Source organism: Benincasa hispida, chromosome 10, assembly GCF_009727055.1.
Source record: "Benincasa hispida cultivar B227 chromosome 10, ASM972705v1, whole genome shotgun sequence".
Classification (NCBI taxonomy): domain Eukaryota; kingdom Viridiplantae; phylum Streptophyta; class Magnoliopsida; order Cucurbitales; family Cucurbitaceae; genus Benincasa; species Benincasa hispida.
The window spans coordinates 7,621,094-7,640,277 of NC_052358.1; the positions used below are offsets into that span (position 1 = coordinate 7,621,094).

The following is a 19,184-nucleotide window of genomic DNA, read 5'->3' on the forward strand; positions in this document are numbered from 1 at the left end:
CTGGAAGTGTGAAATGAAACATTTAATTTAGTGATAAATGACTGCATCAGTTGACCCGAAATTTCAAGTCTTTCAACCGAACACTCCAACTTTTGACGGAGATAGAAGATGTTGAAGGAAGAAGATGGAAGATAGAATGATGAGGTAGAGAAAGAAGGGGTGTGTAACGACCCGACCCCCTAGGATCTAGGTAAGGCCGTTGCATGCAAAGAATTTAAAACGACGCTCAGTTATTTGAAATAAATGCTAATTCAAAACAAGAGAAGTTCAAAAGATATTTATTAAATGCAATTGTTAAAAACAATAATAGGGTACCCATAAATCATAAAGGTTAATAAATACATATGAAAACAATTCTTAATAATAAGTTTCAAACATCAAAACTAAAACCTTTAGGGAAACATGAAAAGAACTCTAAATCTCATGATGCGGAAGCGTAAAAACTAGTCCCAGTGGCTCAATCATGAATTCCGTTGCGCCATCCGCGGTGCATCTCTATCCTTATCTGAAACATCAACATAAGAAAGAATGAGTATGAAATACTCAGTAAGTAACCCCACCACTGGAGTCAGGCTAGGCATCTATGTCCTCTAGATACCCACATATGGCACATAAACATATGGAACAACCAAAAGACTGAGTCCTATCTTATTGTAGTTAAGCATGCCCACAAAACTGGTGAATCCCGAAGGAAAAACCACAAAACTGGTGAATCCCGAAGGAAACACAAAACGGGTGAATCCCGAAGGAAACACAAACGGGTGAATCCCGAAGGAAACCACAAACTGACGGGTGAATCCCGAAGGAAACCACAAACTGGTGAATCCCGAAGGAAACCACAAACTGGTGAATCCCGAAGGAAACAAAAAACTGGTGAATCCCGAAGGAAACAAAAAACTGGTGAATCCCGAAGGAAACAAAAAACTGGTGAATCCCGAAAGAAACAAAAAACTGGTGAATCCCGAAAGAAACACAAAACTGGTGAATCCCGAAAGAAACATAAACTGGTGAATCCCGAAGGAAACACAAACTGGTGAGCATTTAACTAATCAATGAGGATATTCACACAGTCTTAACGTACTAAGATTCAACATTGTACAGTTCTAAAATATACATAAAAATTCTTGAGACCATGGCTTCATCACATACACATATTTCTTAATAACATATTATACCTCATCTATGTATAACTTACATCATAAATCCACAACATGCAAGTATGCCTCAACACCAGCAGATCAGACATCGACATATGAAAAACACATACTATCACATACTAACGATCAAGTACTTAGGGGTGTATGTAAACAAATCAGAATTCGTGCCAGAACATACTTTGATTCAGGTCATACTGTCAATCAATATGCTAACATTTACCATAACATACGTTTATCATGCTAGCATACAACTAAAGCCTGGCCCGTGGGCAGTTCCAGTAGTAAGATTACTTACTCAAATTTGGTCCCAAATTAACCCAAGTAATTAACCTTCTTACAACTCTCGGAAGACTTTGAATCCATCCTATAACATACATTACAAATATTAATTTAGCACCCCTAGTCCAAAAATAATAAATCCAAAGTTTTTAACATCTTTGGGGTCTAAATCCAATTAACCAAATTAAATCAAATGACCACAAATTTAACTTACCGAAGTCGTGGCTTGAGGCCAGTTCCAAAGTTCTATTTATTTGTCCAAACTGAACCTAAATCAAAATCAAAGTATAACAACTAAATTTTCAACAATTACCCTTAATAAAAAAGGGAGCCAAACCAACTACTCACCCAAAACTTACCAAAATTGACGGAACTCATAATCTTGTCGGTAGCACCCAAAAGACTTTAAAATGCCTCCAAACTTTGTATCTAAAATCCAAAATCACAATTAATCCAGTAATTAGGCCCATAATTGGTTGGTTATTCAAGACCTGAACCACAAATCTCAAATTTCCAACAAAACTCACCCAAACTAGTAGATCCGAGTGGCGACGACATCCTGCTTGACGGTGGTGTCGGAGTGGAGTCGCACAACCTAGGCAGCAGCGAATTGCAACCAGAGGCAACAAGCTATAGATTCGTGGGTCAGAGAGAGAGAGAGGCGGGCGTTTGAAGCTCGCCATCGAGCGACGCATCGCTGGTGGGAGTCGGATCCAGCCGACTGAGAAAGGGCGGTGCTGGGTCGCGAACGGCGAGGCGGCGCTTCAGATCTGGATTTTTCGGCGGAGTCGACACGAAGGTAGAGGGCAAGCGGCTGGATTTGGGCGGAGGAGGACGTCGACGACTCGAGTCTGGTCGGGCTGAGAGCGGCGGATGTACGGCGAAGGAGTCGGCTAGGCAGAAGCTTACACAGCGAGCGGTGGTGGAGACCAGCTTGAGATCGGGCGGCGGCAGTCTGGAAAGCTGGGCGACTGGCGACGTGTCTGACCGGCGGGATCTGGCCAGCCGGAACCCACTAACGGCGGCGACTGAAGGAAGAAGAAAAATGAAGGGGGGTTCGTAGGAGAGTGAGGCGTGTGGGAGAGGGTTATTCTTTTTATTTTTTTTTTAAAAAAATAATAATAATAAAAGGAAAATAGTACAATTATAATTAAATTCTCTCCTTATTCCACCTTATACCATTTAAATTTCTTTCCTTTTCCAAGAAAAATAATTTCTTGCCATAAATTTCCAAATTGAGTTTGACAATTGAAAAGAATTTGAATAATTTCCACACCAACACTTAAATCCTCGCACTTATACTTTAAATTCAAAAATTCCAAACGTGCCCTTCCACTAAGGATAATTACTGAAAAGGGAAAAATTACATTATTATTAAATAAAAAGGCACGAGATCTTACGGGGTGAGCAAGAGAAAAAATAGAGAGAAAAATAAAAAAAAAAAATATATTTTTAATTTGATAGAGTAGAATAATTAAATTAGAGATAAAAAAAAGACTTAGCTAATATAAATTTATTTTTCAAAGAGAGAAATTCTATGTTTCATTCAAATCTATCATAGAAACTGATTCATGGTATATTACAGATTATATCATTTGCAAAACAACTATTCAAAAAACAGAAAAAAAAAATATAGATATCCAAACTCAAACTTTAGTAACCTATCCCTACAAACCAAGTTTTAGAAATCTAGGCTTCCAATCATTTTACTTTAAATATAGATATTTGTGATTTCTAGATTGCCATTAAATATTTGAACTTGTGTGACAAACGCCCCAATTTGAAGGTGTCAAATATAACATTTGATTTAAAAATAAATGAATGCATCAAATTTACCCGAAATTTCAAGTCTTTCAACCAAACCGTTTGAACTTTTGAAAGTCTTATCTCTTCATTTTTTCTTTTGGGGTAATTAATTTTCAAGTAGGGGCATGGTCATTTCACCAACCTCGGTCCTTTCAATTTATTTCCAAATAAGCTCACAATTTGACCCTAACCCTACTTTTCAAAGTAGTTGAAAAGTGAGCTTCTACGGAGTTGAAAAACTAAGAAATTCTTATGCAAGTGTTTTGTTGGGCCTGAACACTTGAAATTCTTGAATGAAAAAACCCAAATGATGAAGCTGGCCCTTTTGCTTATCCAAACCATGATCAAGCCAATTTATTTTAACCCAAATAATTTTGGTAGGTAGAAAACTTGGTCTAGGTTGCTCCATGATCTTCCAGCTGATGTGCAACACATGGATAAATCGACTTATTTCTGCCTGATGGAAGTGATGCCTTCTGCTCTGATGGGAAATGAATTTCCAAACAAATTATTTTTACTTTCTCTCTCTTGTTCTCTCTTCTGTTTGCAGAAAACTCTTTCTAACCCCTTTTCTTTCTGATTTTTTGCGTAAGTTTCCTGTATGAATGAAGAAGAGGAAGAACATGCAATATGATAAAGATAAAGAAGAGAAGAAAATCTACACGAGGATATACGTGGTTCGGCAATACAGTGCCTACATCCACTGGAAGGAGAAGAAATCTTTATTTCAAGAGCTAAGTCACACTTTTTCTTTACAGATCTTGTAGCTTTCTTGTAAGCTTTTGTAAGATTGTACTACAAATTGTAAATGATGCATATTTATAAATTTTAGTTGATACAAGTAGTTACATAACAAACTGTAAAGAAAAATGTAAAAGCTGTTGAAGATTTGTTTGTATGCTTGAGTTTATTTTATACTTCAAATCTCCACCTTAAGCTCAACATGCAAGCTTTTCTTCTTCCAGATCTGACTTGTTTTCACCCTTTTTCAAGAAACTGGAAGCTGATCTGACCAAGACAGTTGGAGAGCTTTAGCTTTGAAATTGGTTTGGTAAGCATATCAGTGGCATTCTCGCTGGTATGAACTTTGAGAACTTCGACTTCACCTTTTTCTATTCTGTCCCTTACGAAGTGATATTTAATATCTATGTGTTTGGTCCTTGAGTGGTATTGAGGATTTTTGGAAAGATGAATGGCACTTTGATTATCAAATAGATCTTAACTACTATTTGATTGATACCAAAGTCCTTCATCAACCTCTTTAACCACAATGCTTCTTTTATTGCTTCTGATAATGCCATGTATTCTGCTTCAGTAATCGATAGGGTTGTGATTGACTGAAGATTTGCTTTCCAACACAATAAATTTGGACCATATAAGAATAAATAACCTGTTAATGATCTCCTTTTGTCTTGGTCACCTGCAAAATCTGAATAAACATATCCATATAGCTCTAATTCTATTTCTTTTGTACTTTGATATGTTAAATTAGATTGTTTAGACCATATTAAGTATCTTAATATCCATTTTGTTGCTTCCCAGTGCCTTCTTCCAGGATTAGACATGTACCTACTGACAAGACTAGTACAAAAGGATAAGTCTAGTCTAGTAGATATCATTAGATACATTAGACTACTTATTGCTTCATTTTAAGGAATTAATTGCATTTGAGTCAAATGTTCTATGTCTGTTTCCTTGGGTGAATTATGTGAAGAAAGTTTAAAATGACTAGCAATGGGTATAGTGACAGGTTTAGCATTAGATATCTTGTATCTTTTAATAACCTTTCCACAGTAGTTTAATTGACTAATGGTGAGGATAGAGGAAGCCCTATCTCTACTTATTTCAATCCCAAGAATCTTTTTAGACTGACCCAAATCCTTTATGTCAAACTCTCTCTTTAGGAGAACTTTGACATGTTTTAAATCCTCCTTAGCTTTCCCAGCTAGCAACATATCATCTACATAGAGAAGTAGATAGACTTTGTCCTTATAGGTTGTTGAATTAACATAAGAACAAATGTCATAGGTACTTCTTTGAAACCCAATACTCTCTATGTAATCATTAAATCTTCTGTACCAGCATCTAGGGGATTATTTAAGACCATATATAGATTTTTCTAGGAGACAGTAAAGGTCTTTCTTTCCTCTTTCTTCAAACCCTTTAGGTTGAACCATATAGATAATTTCTTCTAGATTTCCATGAAGGAAAGCTTTTTTAACATCTAGTTGATCTAATTCAAGGTTGTACTGAGCAACTAGAGATAGAAATATATTTCCCAATACCCTGCCTTAATTTGAAGCATGAGGATCACAAGTGCGTAACTTATGAAGAAGATTAAGAAATTTATGTTTTGGTAAAGCCTTCATAATGATATGTGCAAGTTGCTCATTAGTAGAAACATGACATGTAGTGTAGCAATGATGCCATTCTGAATTGCATCATGTACATAATTGTAGCTACCTCAATATGTTTTGTGCGTTCATGAAAAACTGGATTTTGAGCAATGTGTAACGTCGATCGGCTGTCACAACATAAATTTATGGCATGAGGATGATCTACCCCAAGACTCTTAAGTAATGCTTTAAGCTACATGAGTTCAGACGCAATAGAAGCCATTGAGCAGTACTCAGCTTTGGCTGATGAACGGGACATCGTTTGCTGCTTCTTGGTTTTCTAAGAGATAGGAGAACCATTCGAAGAGATAGGAGAACCACTAAGACACACAAGCCAACCGAGGAGAGAATGAAAAATTAGGGGACAACTTGTTCAATCAGAATCACACCACCTTGATAGAGAGAGAGAAAAAATGGAGCGAAGAAGAATTCCTTGACTTGGATAACTTTTCAAATAACAAATGTTTGAACCATTGCATCTCAATGTTCTTGCCACGATGCCTGCATAAATTGAGCCAAAATATGCACCACATATACCAAATCAGAACGTATAAAAGAAAATGTATGAGATGTCGCACTAGACGCTGATATCTTTCAGGATCTGTGAAGTAAAATAAGCTCAAGCATTCAACTGAATATTCAATAGCCTTTTACATTTTTCTTTACAGTTTGTTTTTGTAACTACTTGTATCAGACAAAATGTATAAATATGCATCATTTATAATTTGTAGAAATAACTACAGAAGCTTACAAGAAAGCTAAAAGATCTGTAAAGAAAAGTATGACTTAGCTCTTGAATAAAAACTATTCTCCTTCCCGTGGATGTAGGCATCGTTTGCCGAACCACGTATATCATTGTGTAGATCTCTTTCTTTTCTTTCTCTTTACAAGATTGCATATTCTTTTTCTTCTTCATACTCACAGCAATCACTCGAAATAATCAGAAAGAAAGAAAGGGTTAGCAAAATATTTCTGCAAAACGATAGAGAGAACGAGAGAGAGAAAGAAATTAATTGTTCTGGAAAATTCCCATCAGAAACAGAGAGTTTTTCCTTCCATCAGGCAGAAGTTAGTGGATCATTCCACATGGTGCACATCAGCTAGAAGATCGTGGAGAAAGGAGGACCAAGTTTTCTACCAACTAATTTAATTTGGGGCGAAACAACTTGGTGGATCACGATTTGGATCAGCAAAAGGGCCAACATTTCATCATTTGGGCTTTCATAATTCAGAATATCAAGTGTGCAGGCCCAACAAAGTGGTATCAGAGAAAAATACTTACAAGATTGCAGTTCTTGAAGATTCAAGATTCAAGTTTTTAACTCTAAGATGTCAGTAGCAAGATTCGAAGTAGAAAAGTTCGATGGCAAAGGAGATTTTGGCCTGTGGAAGGCCAAAATCAAAGCAATTCTCGGCCAACAGAAGGCTCACAGAGCTCTCATTGACCCATCAACTCTCCCAGCCACAGTGATAGCTCAAGAAAAAGAAGATTGGGAACTGGCAGCTTATGGTACGTTGGTCCTAAACCTTAGTGATAGTGTTTTAAGACAAGTTTTAGATCAAGAAATAGCCTATAGGATATGGACTAAATTGGAAGAATTATATGCTACCAAAGATCTTCCTAGTAAAATGTACCTTAGGGAGAAATTGTTTACATTTAAAATGGATTCATCAAAATCTTTGATTGATAATTTAGATGAGTTCAAGAAAATTGTTGCTGAATTCAAAACCTTAAGAGAAAAACTTGATGATGAGAATGAGGCCTATGTGCTTCTTAATTCTTTGCCTGAACCCTATAAGGAGATTAAAAATGCTCTAAAATATGGAAGGGATAGTATAAGTACTGATACTATAATATCATCCCTAAGAACCAGAGAGATAGAGTTACAAACTGACAAAAAGGATCATCCTAGTGGTGAAGGGTTATTTGCTAAAGGAAACTTTAAACCAAATCACTCAAAGGACAGAAAACCACATAATTCAGAAGATACCAAGTCTAAACAGAAATTAAAATGTAAGTATTGCAAAAAGAAAGGACATTTAATCAAAGAATGTTTTTATTCTAAAGAGGAAGAACCAAGAGAAAGAAAAGGACTCTAAAGGCAAACAACCCGAAGCTTTTGTTGTAGAAGGTTATTTTATCTACTCAGATGCTTTAGCCTCAACATTAGACAAATCCAACCATGTAAATCCTCTAGGAAAACATGATTGGGTCCTAGATTCTGGATGCACCTATCACATGACGTCAATGAGACCTTGGTTGAACACCTTTAAAGAAATTGAAGAAGAAATGGTTTATATGGGAAACAACCAAGGCTTTAGGATAGAAGACATTGGCTCTGTTTCTATGAAACTTAAGGATGGAACTATTAAACTTCTTAGGAATGTGAGATATATTCCACTTCTTAAGAGAAACCTAATCTCCTTAGGTATGCTTGATGCAATTGGGTGTGAGTACTAGTTGGGAAAAGATAAATGACTTATTTGTGGTCAAAGGAGTTGAAATGATGACAGGGGCATATGTTGCCACCACAAATGAGATCACAGAGGCTGATGTTTGGCACAAGAGATTGTCTCACATTAGTGTTAAAGGCCTAGAAGTCCTATCTAAACAAGGAATTCTGCCTAAAGGTCTCTTAGAAAATCTAACTTTTTGTGAACACTGTGTTTTAGGAAAGGCCACAAGGCAAAGTTTCACTAAAGCACAACACACCGCAAAAGCTATCCTAGATTATATTCACTCTGACCTATGGGATCCAGCTCCTACACCTAGCCTAAGTGGCTCAAACTATTTACTTTCTTTTACTGATGACTTCTCTAGGAAAAGTTGGGTTTACTTCCTTAAAACTAAAGACCAAGTGTTTAATAAGTTTAAAGAGTGGAAACCCATGATAGAGAAGCAAACTTCTAAAGAAATTAAATACCTAAGAACTGACAATGGACTGGAATTTTGTAGTGAAGAGTTTAATAAGTTTTGTAAAGAAACAGGAATAACTAGGCATAGAACTGTTAGATTTACTCTTCAACAGAATGGAGTTGCTGAAAGACTTAATAGAACAATCATGGAAAGGGTTAGATGTCTTCTTTCAGATGCAATGCTTAGTGAAAAGCATTGAGCTGAGGCAGCAAGCTACACTGTATTCACCTTAAATAGGTGTCCTCATTCCTCCCTAAACTTTCTAACTCCTGAAGAAAAATGGATAAAACATCCACCTAACCTAGAAAATCTAAGGGTATTTAGATGTGTTGGCTATATTCATTAAAGTCAGGGGAAACTAAAGTGTAGAGCAGTAAAATGTATGTTTTTTGGGTTCTCAGAAGGTGTTAAAGGCTTTAAGATGTGGAATCCTATTGAGAAAAGATTTGTTATAATCAGAGATGTCACTTTTAGAGAAAAAGAGATGTTTATGCAAAAGAAAAGACAACGTATGAAGTTTCTAAAGGCCCAAGTACTGCTAGGATTGAGGTGGAGACACCTAAAGATTCTTCACTAGTCACAACCCTCCTAATGAAACTAAACAAGAAGAAGAGGAAAACTCAAATGAGCATACTGAGAATACTGAAGTTCTACCTGATTTAAGTCAGTATTCTTTGGCTAGGGATAGACAAAGAAGAGTGATAATTCCTCTGACTTGGTATACTGAAACTAATTACATAAACCTAGTCCTAAATGCCACAATAGCTCCTAATGATCAAGAACCAGATACTTTTGAAGAGGCAGTAAACTGTCCTAATGCTAGGTCTTGAATTCAAGCTATATGTGAAGAAATGGAATCACTCACTGTCAATAATACTTGGACCCTAGCCCCTCTTCCTAAAGGATGAAAACCTATAGCTTTTAAGTGGATATATAAACTAAAGGAGGGTTCTACCAAAGAAGAAAAGCCTAGGTACAAGGCTAGGTTAGTGGCTAAGGGGTTTACCCAAAGGGAAGACATAGACTACTCTAAAATTTTTTCACCAGTAGTAAAACAAACCTCTATTAGACTTCCTTTATCTATAGTTGCTCAGTACAACCTTGAACTAGATCAACTAAATGTTAAAACAGCTTTCCTTCATTGAAATCTAGAAGAGGTTATCTATATCATTCAACCTAAAGGGTTTGAAGAAAGAGGGAAGGAAGACCTTTACTGTCTCCTAAACAAATCTATATATGGTCTTAAACAATCCCCTAGATGTTGGTACAAAAGATTTAATGATTACATAGAGAGTATTGGATTTGAAATAAGTACCTATGACATTTGTTCTTATGTTAATTCAAAAACCTATAAGGACAAAATCTATCTACTACTTTATGTTGATGATATGTTACTAGCTGAGAAATCTAAGGAGGATTTAAGACATGTCAAAGATCTCCTAAAGAGAGAGTTTGACATGAAGGATTCGGGTCAGTCTAAAATGATTCTTGGGATTGAAATAAGTAGAGACAGGGCTTCCTCTATTCTAACCATTAGTCAATTAAGCTACTGTGAAAAGGTTATTAACAGATTTAATACGTCTAATGCAAAAGCTGTCACTATACCCATAGCTAGTCATTTTAAAATTTCTTCAGAAAACTCACCAAAGGAAACAGACATAGAACATTTGACTCAAATGCAATTAATTCCGTACAATCAAGCAGTAGGTAGTCTAATGTATCTAATGATATCTACTAGACCAGACCTATCCTATAGTACTAGTCTTGTCAGTAGATACATGTCTAATCATGGAAAAAGGCACTGGGAAGCAACAAAATGGATATTAAGATACTTAATTTGGTCTAAACAGTCAAAATTAACATATCAAAGTACAAAAGAAACAGATCTAGAGCTATATGGATATGTTGATTCAGATTTTGCAGGTGACCAAGATAAAAGAAGATCATTAACAGGTTATCTATTCTTATATGGTTCAAATTTGTTATGTTGGAAAACAAATTTGCAGTCAATCACAACATTATCAACAACAAAAGTAGAATACATGGCTTTATCAGAAGCAATAAAAAAAGCATTGTGGTTAAAGGGGTTAATGAAGGACTTTGGTATTAATCAAACAGTAGTAAAGATTTACTGCGATAACCAAAGTGTCATTCATCTTTCCAAAAACCCTCAATACCACTCAAGGAACAAGCACATAGATATTAAATATCACTTTGTAAGAGACAAAATAGAAGAAGATGAAGTCGAAGTGTTAAAGGTTCATACCAGCGAGAATGTTGCTGACATGCTTACCCAACCAGTTTCGAAGCTCAAATTAGTGAACTGTCTTGATCAGATCGGCTTCTAGCTTCCTAAAAAAGGGTGAAGACATGTCAAATCTGGAAGGAGAAGAGCTTGCATGTTGAGCTTAAGGTGGAGATTTGAAGTAAAATAAGCTCAAGCATTCAACTGAATATTCAACAGCCTTTTACATTTTTCTTTACAGTTTGCTTTTGTAACTACTTGTATCAGACAAAATGTATAAATATGCATCATTTACAATTTGTAGAAAGAACTTATAGAAGCTTACAAGAAAGCTAAAAGATCTGTAAAGAAAAGTGTGACTTAGCTCTTGAATAAAAACTTTTATCCTTCTCATGGATGTAGGCATCGTTTTCCGAACCACGTATCATCGTATAGATCTCTTCCTCTTCTTTTTCTTTACAAGATTACATGTTCTTCTTCTTCTTCATACTCACGGAAATCACTCGAAATAATCAGAAAGAAATAAAGGGTTAGCAAAAGATTTATGCAAAATGATAGAGAGAACAAGAGAGAGAAAGAAATTAATTGTTATGGAAAATTCCCATCAGAAACAAAGAGTTTTTCTTTCCATTAGGCAGAAGTTAGTGGATCATTCCACGTGGTGCACATCAGCTGGAAGATCATGGAGAAAGGAGGACCAAGTTTTCTAAAAACCAATTTAATTTGGGGCAAAACAACTTGGTGGATGACGATTTGGATCAGCAAAAGGGCCAACATTTCATCATTTGGGCTTTCATAATTCAGAATATCAAGTGGATCAATAGCCAGAGCTAGGCGATGGTTTTGCTCAATTGGAAACCTCACTAGCTTAGCTCCTAAAAGCCTTATTTCTAAAATTATGTTAAGAATGTACTTTTGTTGACAAAGGAAAATTCCCTCTGGATTTCGTGGAACCTCAACATCAAGAAAATATTTAAAAATGCCTTTTTCATATGAAAATATGCACCCAAATATTTCTTAAATGAAGCAATAATAAAAGAGTCATTACCCTAAATAATTAGATTATCAACATACAATAGGACATTAAGTTGAATTTGTCCTTGATGCAATTTACATAATGTAGTTGGAATTAGACTAAGTGAATCCATGTTACTTCAATGAAGTAGCCAACTGGACAAACCAACATCTTGGTGCTTGACGTAAGCCATCCAATGACTTCTTGAGGCGACACACCATACTTGACGTATTACTAGTAAGACCAGGTGGTAATTTCATGTACAATTCCTCATCGAGATCATCATGAAGAAAAGCATTGTGAACATCCATCTGATGCAATTCCCAATTCTTTATAGTTGCAACTGTTAGAAAAGTTCATATAACGACCAGTTTTGCCACTGGAGCAAAGATCTCGTTATAATCTATACAATCACCTTGATGATTTCAAAAAAATTACAAGGCGAGCCTTGAGTCTTTCAATCTCTCCATTCGCATGATATTTGATTTATACACCCATTTACACATTAGAACTTTCTTGCCTAGGGGCAAGACTTCCATGACCAAAGTTTTGCTAACTTTCAATGCATTTATTTCTTTCTGCATGACTTCTCTCCAACCAGCATCTTTCATAGCTTCATTAAAATTACGAGGTTCATATCATACAGTCACTACTACAAGAAATATATGATGTTCTGCAAAAAATTTATCATAATTCACAAAGTGTGCTATAGAGTGAGGACCCAAGGAGTTCGTGGACACCGATGACTCTATTGTTGTGTAGGATTAGTAATAAAATCACGAAAAAGAGCTGATGATGCTTTAGTTCATAAACATCTACCCAATTCAACCACTTCACTTAGTCGCTTGTTTTCATTGTGGAACACTATTGGCGAGTCAATGTTTGTAGCAGTAGGATTAGAAGTTTCACCCAAGATAGTGCTAGAACTTTCATCCTCAACTACTTCTATATTATCAGTCTAGTGGACCCTATGACTTCTTCTATAAAAGCAACATTGTCAGAGGGGATTACTTCCTAAAAAGTACTTTCCACATCATCCAAAATAGGATTAACATTTACCACATTTTTACCAGTAGACATAGAAGTACTAGGTTCAGCATATGGAAATTTGTTCTCATAAAATCTTACATCACGTGAGGCAAATATTTCTCCAGTTTTAGATCGTATAGCTTCCATACTTTCTGGCCATATGGATATCGAATAAACATATACTTTCGGCTTCATAGAAAAAATTTGTTTCCTTTTGCTCGTTGATTGCTAGTAAAACACAAGCATCCAAAAACATGTATTACATCGAAGTCTGAAGCAATGCCAAATAGAATTTCGAAAGGTGTTTTATTATGCAATAAACCAAATGGGGCACGATTGATCAAATACACTGCACCCAAAACACATTCTCCCCAAAAGGTAACATGAAGTTTTCCGTGAAACATTAAGGCATGGGCCATATTAAGTATGTATTGATATTTTCCCTCTACTCTCCCATTTTGTTGTGGTGTTCCGACACATGAAGTTGGAAAAATAATGTCATTCTCATCAAAATAGTCACACATGCATTGAAATTCTGTCCCAAACTGATGTTCAACCATAGCAAGGAAAGAATGGAATGATGTAGAAACTTTAGTTTTATTTCTTAACAAATAAACCTAAACAACTCATGAAAAATCATCTATTACAGTAAAAAAATAATGAGCACCATAAGAAGATGGTGTGTTGGTATATGGATCCCATAAATCACAATGAATAAGGTCAAATGTACAACTAAATTTATTATTGTTAATAGAAAAACTATCACGAGTTTGTTTAGCTTGAACTGTGATACATGCATTATTCTGTTCTTTTTTATAGAGCTAGAATGAATTGCGGGAACTAAATTGACCATTTTATCGGACGGATGCCTTAACCTTCTATGTCACAACTCAAAGTAAAATAAGACTAGAACTTTCACTGAATGCATGGTAGGAATTTCTCGATTGTGACACCGTTATAAGGTAGGTACAAATAAAACATGGTCAAGCATGAAACCATTGGCAAAAACAACGCTCTCCTCCATTATGACAAGCACTTTATCCACATTTGGCAAGCTTACAAGACTTGAAATAATTTTTTGGGTTTGAGTCAAAGAATTTAGATCGCCATTCACACGACGAGATGCCCCAGTATCATTAATCCAATCCATGTGTATTCGTTTAACAATGTCAATCTATAAAATCCAATATGCTTCTACTTTGCAAAGGAGGAAGGCCAATGATAGCTTTGAAATGGCTTTCTAAATAGACTTGATACTCATGTGAACAAAATGCTTATGCCACAAACTTGCCTCTTTTTGACGACACAGGTGACAAACCTGATAAGAATCATTGAGATATCATAAATAACAGTTATCGGAAGAACGTGTACCTATCATGACAATGCTTTGGCATCATCTGTAACAATGCATCTATCTTTAGTGAAATTGACATTCAGCCATTGATCACATAATTGACTGATACTGATAAGATTAGCAGTAAGCCCTTCAACCAACATCACATCACTGAGAGATAGAAGTCCATAAAAATGCAGTTTGCCCTTTCCAACAAATTTTCCAATAGCTCCATCCCCAAAGGTAACACGTCCGAAACTCACAAGTTTTAGGTAAAAAATATAGCTCTTTTCTCCTGTCATGTGTCTAATGTTGCCACTGTCAAAGAACCAGTCTTCCTTAACCAAAGACCTGAGAGAAGTTAAGACAACATTGCATTTATGTTGAACCTCTTTGATTTTCCATACTTCTTTCATTCGAGGGGAACTATTTCTAGTAGGAGGAGACATATAAGTCATGTTTGACGATCTATATAGAGATCCATATCGTTGAACGCAAAAAGGTCTCTTATCTCCCTCTTTTACAACAGTAATGAAAAATCCACATTTATTTAAACTGACAATTGTGTCTTCTATGTATACTGCTTCAAGACGTTTTTGACAAGCCATATGATCCAAGAAGTTGCGCTCTAACAAACTCAAATTTCTATTTTCCTTTGAGATGGGATGACTGGTTATCCTTGATTCCTCCTCTTGAGAACCCTAGCCTTATTGGGTTGTATGTCCTAAAACTCACAGTTTGTAAACATTAAACATATTCTATTTACAATAAAGATGTTATTGAGGTTTATTTAGTAAAGTTAATACTGAATATGTAAATTGCACATGTTAAAGCTTAAATTCAATAAACTAATGAACCCCTGGCTATAGCATGAATACAAGTATAAGGATAGGGTTGGGTACCTTATTATGGGGACACTATTGATGCGGCCTGCTATGTATGTGATGCAAACGATGTGATCCTGAAATCGTTCATGTAGAGACATGCAAGTGGGGACATCTTATGCAAAAGATGTTTGCATAAGACCAGACAATGAAATTGCCACTTTTCTTTATAACGTCGTTTACTATTAAAAATCACTATTTCAATTTGATGACCTAGGTAACCCAATCTTAATTCTGAGCTAACTATGAACTCATGTTTATTTGGGATTATCCTTTAATCTAAATGGGTGAGTAAAAAGCAGCTAAAAAGTGCTTTTATTACCTTCAAATTTGGAACTAATATTGATACTTTTGTTTAGTTCGATGTGGTTTATTGAGTAATTTCAGGAAACTAAGCATCAAGAACAATTTTTGTGGAAATGATAAAAAAAAACCCCCGAGGTAAAACTCTTAATTTGGGCAATTACGGGTTGGCTATGGAATTAGGAAGAAACCAAGGATCAAGGGGCAAGAAAAGAGGCAACTTTGGAAGACAATACAGGAGAGCCAGCGTTGGACGAGTATTGCAACGCTACTCCCTGATGCTGCAGACCTAAGAACATTTGAAATAGGACGACATTGCAACGCTACAACTTCTACGTGCAGCTGGCTTGATGCCAACGTTGCAACTCTACGAGGGCATTATAAGTAATTTATTGCGCCGTCAGGTTTGAAAAAAGGAATTTTAGGGAGTTTTCCACAAAAATTCAAGTCTGTACAGAGGTAAATCAGAGCGATTTCGAACCGTTTCGGCTAAAGACTCAAGATTTTGATTGAGGGTTGATCTGAGAGTGTTTTGGGGCTGATTGAGACGGGAAGAATTGATCAAGAACGTGTGTTTTATTAAAGATCAATCCAAGATTCGTGGCAAGAGTCAAGGAGATCGTGATTGGGATTAGGTCCAATTGAGGGGAGATCGGTATTCTACGCTTATATTATTGTTTTTCCATGATGACTGATTATTTGTTGGATTGTTGTTAGAATCATGCGTGACTAAACTCTGTTTCTAGGGTGTTTGTGGATTTTAAGGATGTTGCTTTGAGTATTTAAATTTACAATTGATTCTAGATTGTTTGTGTCTAATTCTTTTGATTAACTGACCATTGATTGAATGAACTTAAGTTAATTAGATGTCTCGAGAGAGAATTTAATTCGCTGGAACCAATAATTTGGATTGTTATTCGAAATTGCATGAGAATGAATTTAGAATAATAAGGGGTGCGATTAAAGGGTCATAATGTTGTAACTAATCAAGCGATAGAAGAGATTCATGTTGATGGTTAGTTACTAGGAAGGTTTGAGCTTTAGATAGGATTTCATGATCTTATAACTTCTAGCCTCAGTCCATCGATCTCAATCAATTGCATGACATTACTCATTGTACTCCCTAAGTGAAACAACACCCTGGATAAGTTCGATTTGAATTGTATTTGTGTGTGATTGAATTTTTGTTCTTTTTAGTCATCGATAAAAATCCTCTTTTGGTTGCTTGGATAAAATTGACAAAGAACTGTGATAGCTAAGCTGAGGAATAATTGCTCATGCCAGTCCCTAAAAGCGATACCCTATTTTGGGATTTATTACTTCGATATGTACGCTTGCGTTCACACATCAAGTTTTTGGCGCCGTTGTCGAGGATGGATAAGAAATTTTTTTTCCCAAGCTTAATATTGCTAATGACTGAGTTGATATTAAATTGGGTGGTTTTATTTATTTATTTATTTATTTATTTTGTAGTTGTTATAGAATCCTATGTATGTAAAGAAGTCAAGAGGTTGAACTTGTTCCTTGTGATCCAGAACTTGAACGGACTTTGAGAAGAATAAGAAGGAACAAAAGAGTTGAGTTCGACACCATGGGAGACCAAGGGGGAGCTGTTAGAATTATTAGAGACTATTTTCAACTAGCTATCTCTACAACTCAAATGGGCATTGCTGAAGTCCCAATTAATGCCAATAATTTTGAGATAAAATCGATTTTAATTCAGGTGGCACGAGACCTCACATTCAAGGGAACTCCACATGAAGATCTGCATAAGCATATCCACTCTTTCCTGAAAATTAGCAGGACGGTAAATATAAACGAAGTCTCTTCTGATGCTATTCGATTGAGATTGTGTCCTTTTTCTATGCATAATAAGGCGAAAGATCAGTTGGAATCACTTGCAACGGGAAGTATAACCATAAGGGATGTGTTGACCCAAGGCTTTCTGAACAAATTCTTCCCTCCTGCAAAAACGACTAGACTAAGAACAGAAATTGGCATATTCAGACAGAGAGAGGACAAGTAGTTATTTGAGGCGTGGGAGTGCTATAAGGAATTGTTGCGGAAGTGTCCCCAGCATAGATATCCTCACTAGTTACAAATCCAGTTGTTCTACAATGGGTTGACCAGTACAACGAAATCCATCTTGGATGTGAAGGATCTCGTTTTTTAAGAAGGTCCTTGAACAGAAGCGGATTGTCCAAATTCCATTAATTATTGAAAACTAAATTTACAGTAAACATACAAGATATGCATTCAAAATAAATCACAGCATGCTTGATACAAGAAAAAAGGGTTCAAGATACATTACCTTTGAAGAACCTCTCTTTTCATATCCCTCGAATAATCACGAGCCTTGAACACAGCAACCTCTTGAAGACTTTCTTCAAGAACTTCTTGAACCAAATGGAGACACAACCATGATGAGCCTTTGATATTCTCAAGGTGAGAACCCAAGAGTGGTGGGCTCTGACTATTTTGGTTAGGAGGGATTGTTTGAGTTTGGAGGAAGAAGATTGAGGAAACACATAGAACATTTCTGCAAAGTCTCAATCGTTCAGCAAAAGCAATGTACAAGTTGTTGAGAAAGAAGATAAAACAATTTTCTTTTATTCCTTTTGCCATAAAAACGATAACCACCCACTACGGTGGTTGGAGAGAAAAGAGGGAAGTTATTGTTCAAATAATAATAAAATAATATAAATAAATATGATAACTAACTTATCATATTATATTTATATTAAACTATATGTTATATCAAATGTAACATACAACCCATAGTTTTAATATTGGATCACATACAACATAAACTATAGTTTCTTTTCTCTATTTTATGACAATTAACATAAATCATATTTATATTAAATTTAACAACTATGAATCACGTTCATAGAAAATATATTTGAATCTCATTCCAATATTTGTTTCCTCCAGTTAAACTATAATGTATCAAATACATTATGACAATTATATCATATATAATTGAGATAATTTAATTCTATCACATATAATTAAATCCGTCTTATTAATTTGAACAATTCAAATTAACCCAAAAACTTATTCTCAACTAAATCATTTTGAGCTACCAAGGGGACCTTATGGACCTGTAACTTGAAGCTCCAACTGTACATGAATAATTAATTAAACTCTTTAATTACATTATCCACCATCCATTAACTGTCGGGCACTCCACTAAAGATCGATAGTTGCACTCTTCGCACTACATATATATTCCTTTGTCCATTGGATATAACTAATCAATAGTATGATGACCCTTTACAAATTGCTCGTAAGTATAGCTGAGCCAAATGACCGTTTTATCCCTGTAGTTACATTTAACTCCTTAAGTACCACTGATTCCTCTAATGAACAATTGATCATAGTCCTACTATGACTAAACCCTCTCGAGCCAGGAGAGGGTGTGGGTCACATTGTTCAAGACCCGGAATCAGCTCTTAAGAGAGCAATTTATCTACTTTCCCCTTGATGACATGCAGAAATGCGTGTCATCTTAGGCCTTTTACTTAGAATTATGAGGACTGTTAAGCAGAATATGCGGCAATTACATTAGGAATTCATAAGAAATTGAGCTTGCGGCGTTCAACATTAAGAATCTCAGCTAACCCGTTATTATGCGTTCAATTGTCTATTTTTGTAGCTAACGCAGGAAGTGGACGCAAATGCAGAAATCGGACCACCGCGTAGACGACCGCATGCAGAGAAACTCTCCATCGCAAAGGCGAATGCGTTCGATCAACGCATGGATGTTGCGGTAATCAGCCGTATGCGTCCATCGTATAGGAGTTGTGATCGTCAAACG

At 35.8% G+C, this 19,184-nt stretch overlaps 1 long non-coding RNA gene across 1 annotated transcript; it reads right to left on the minus strand.

The window, feature by feature from the left end:
• Window positions 1-333: 333 nt before the first annotated feature.
• On the minus strand, window positions 334-2,581 carry LOC120089421. Its single transcript, XR_005485170.1, has 5 exons — window positions 1,964-2,581; window positions 1,796-1,865; window positions 1,651-1,705; window positions 1,453-1,521; window positions 334-505 (listed from the first exon to the last, which is right to left on the minus strand). It is a non-coding gene; the product is annotated as an uncharacterized LOC120089421 (long non-coding RNA).
• Window positions 2,582-19,184: the final 16,603 nt, after the last annotated feature.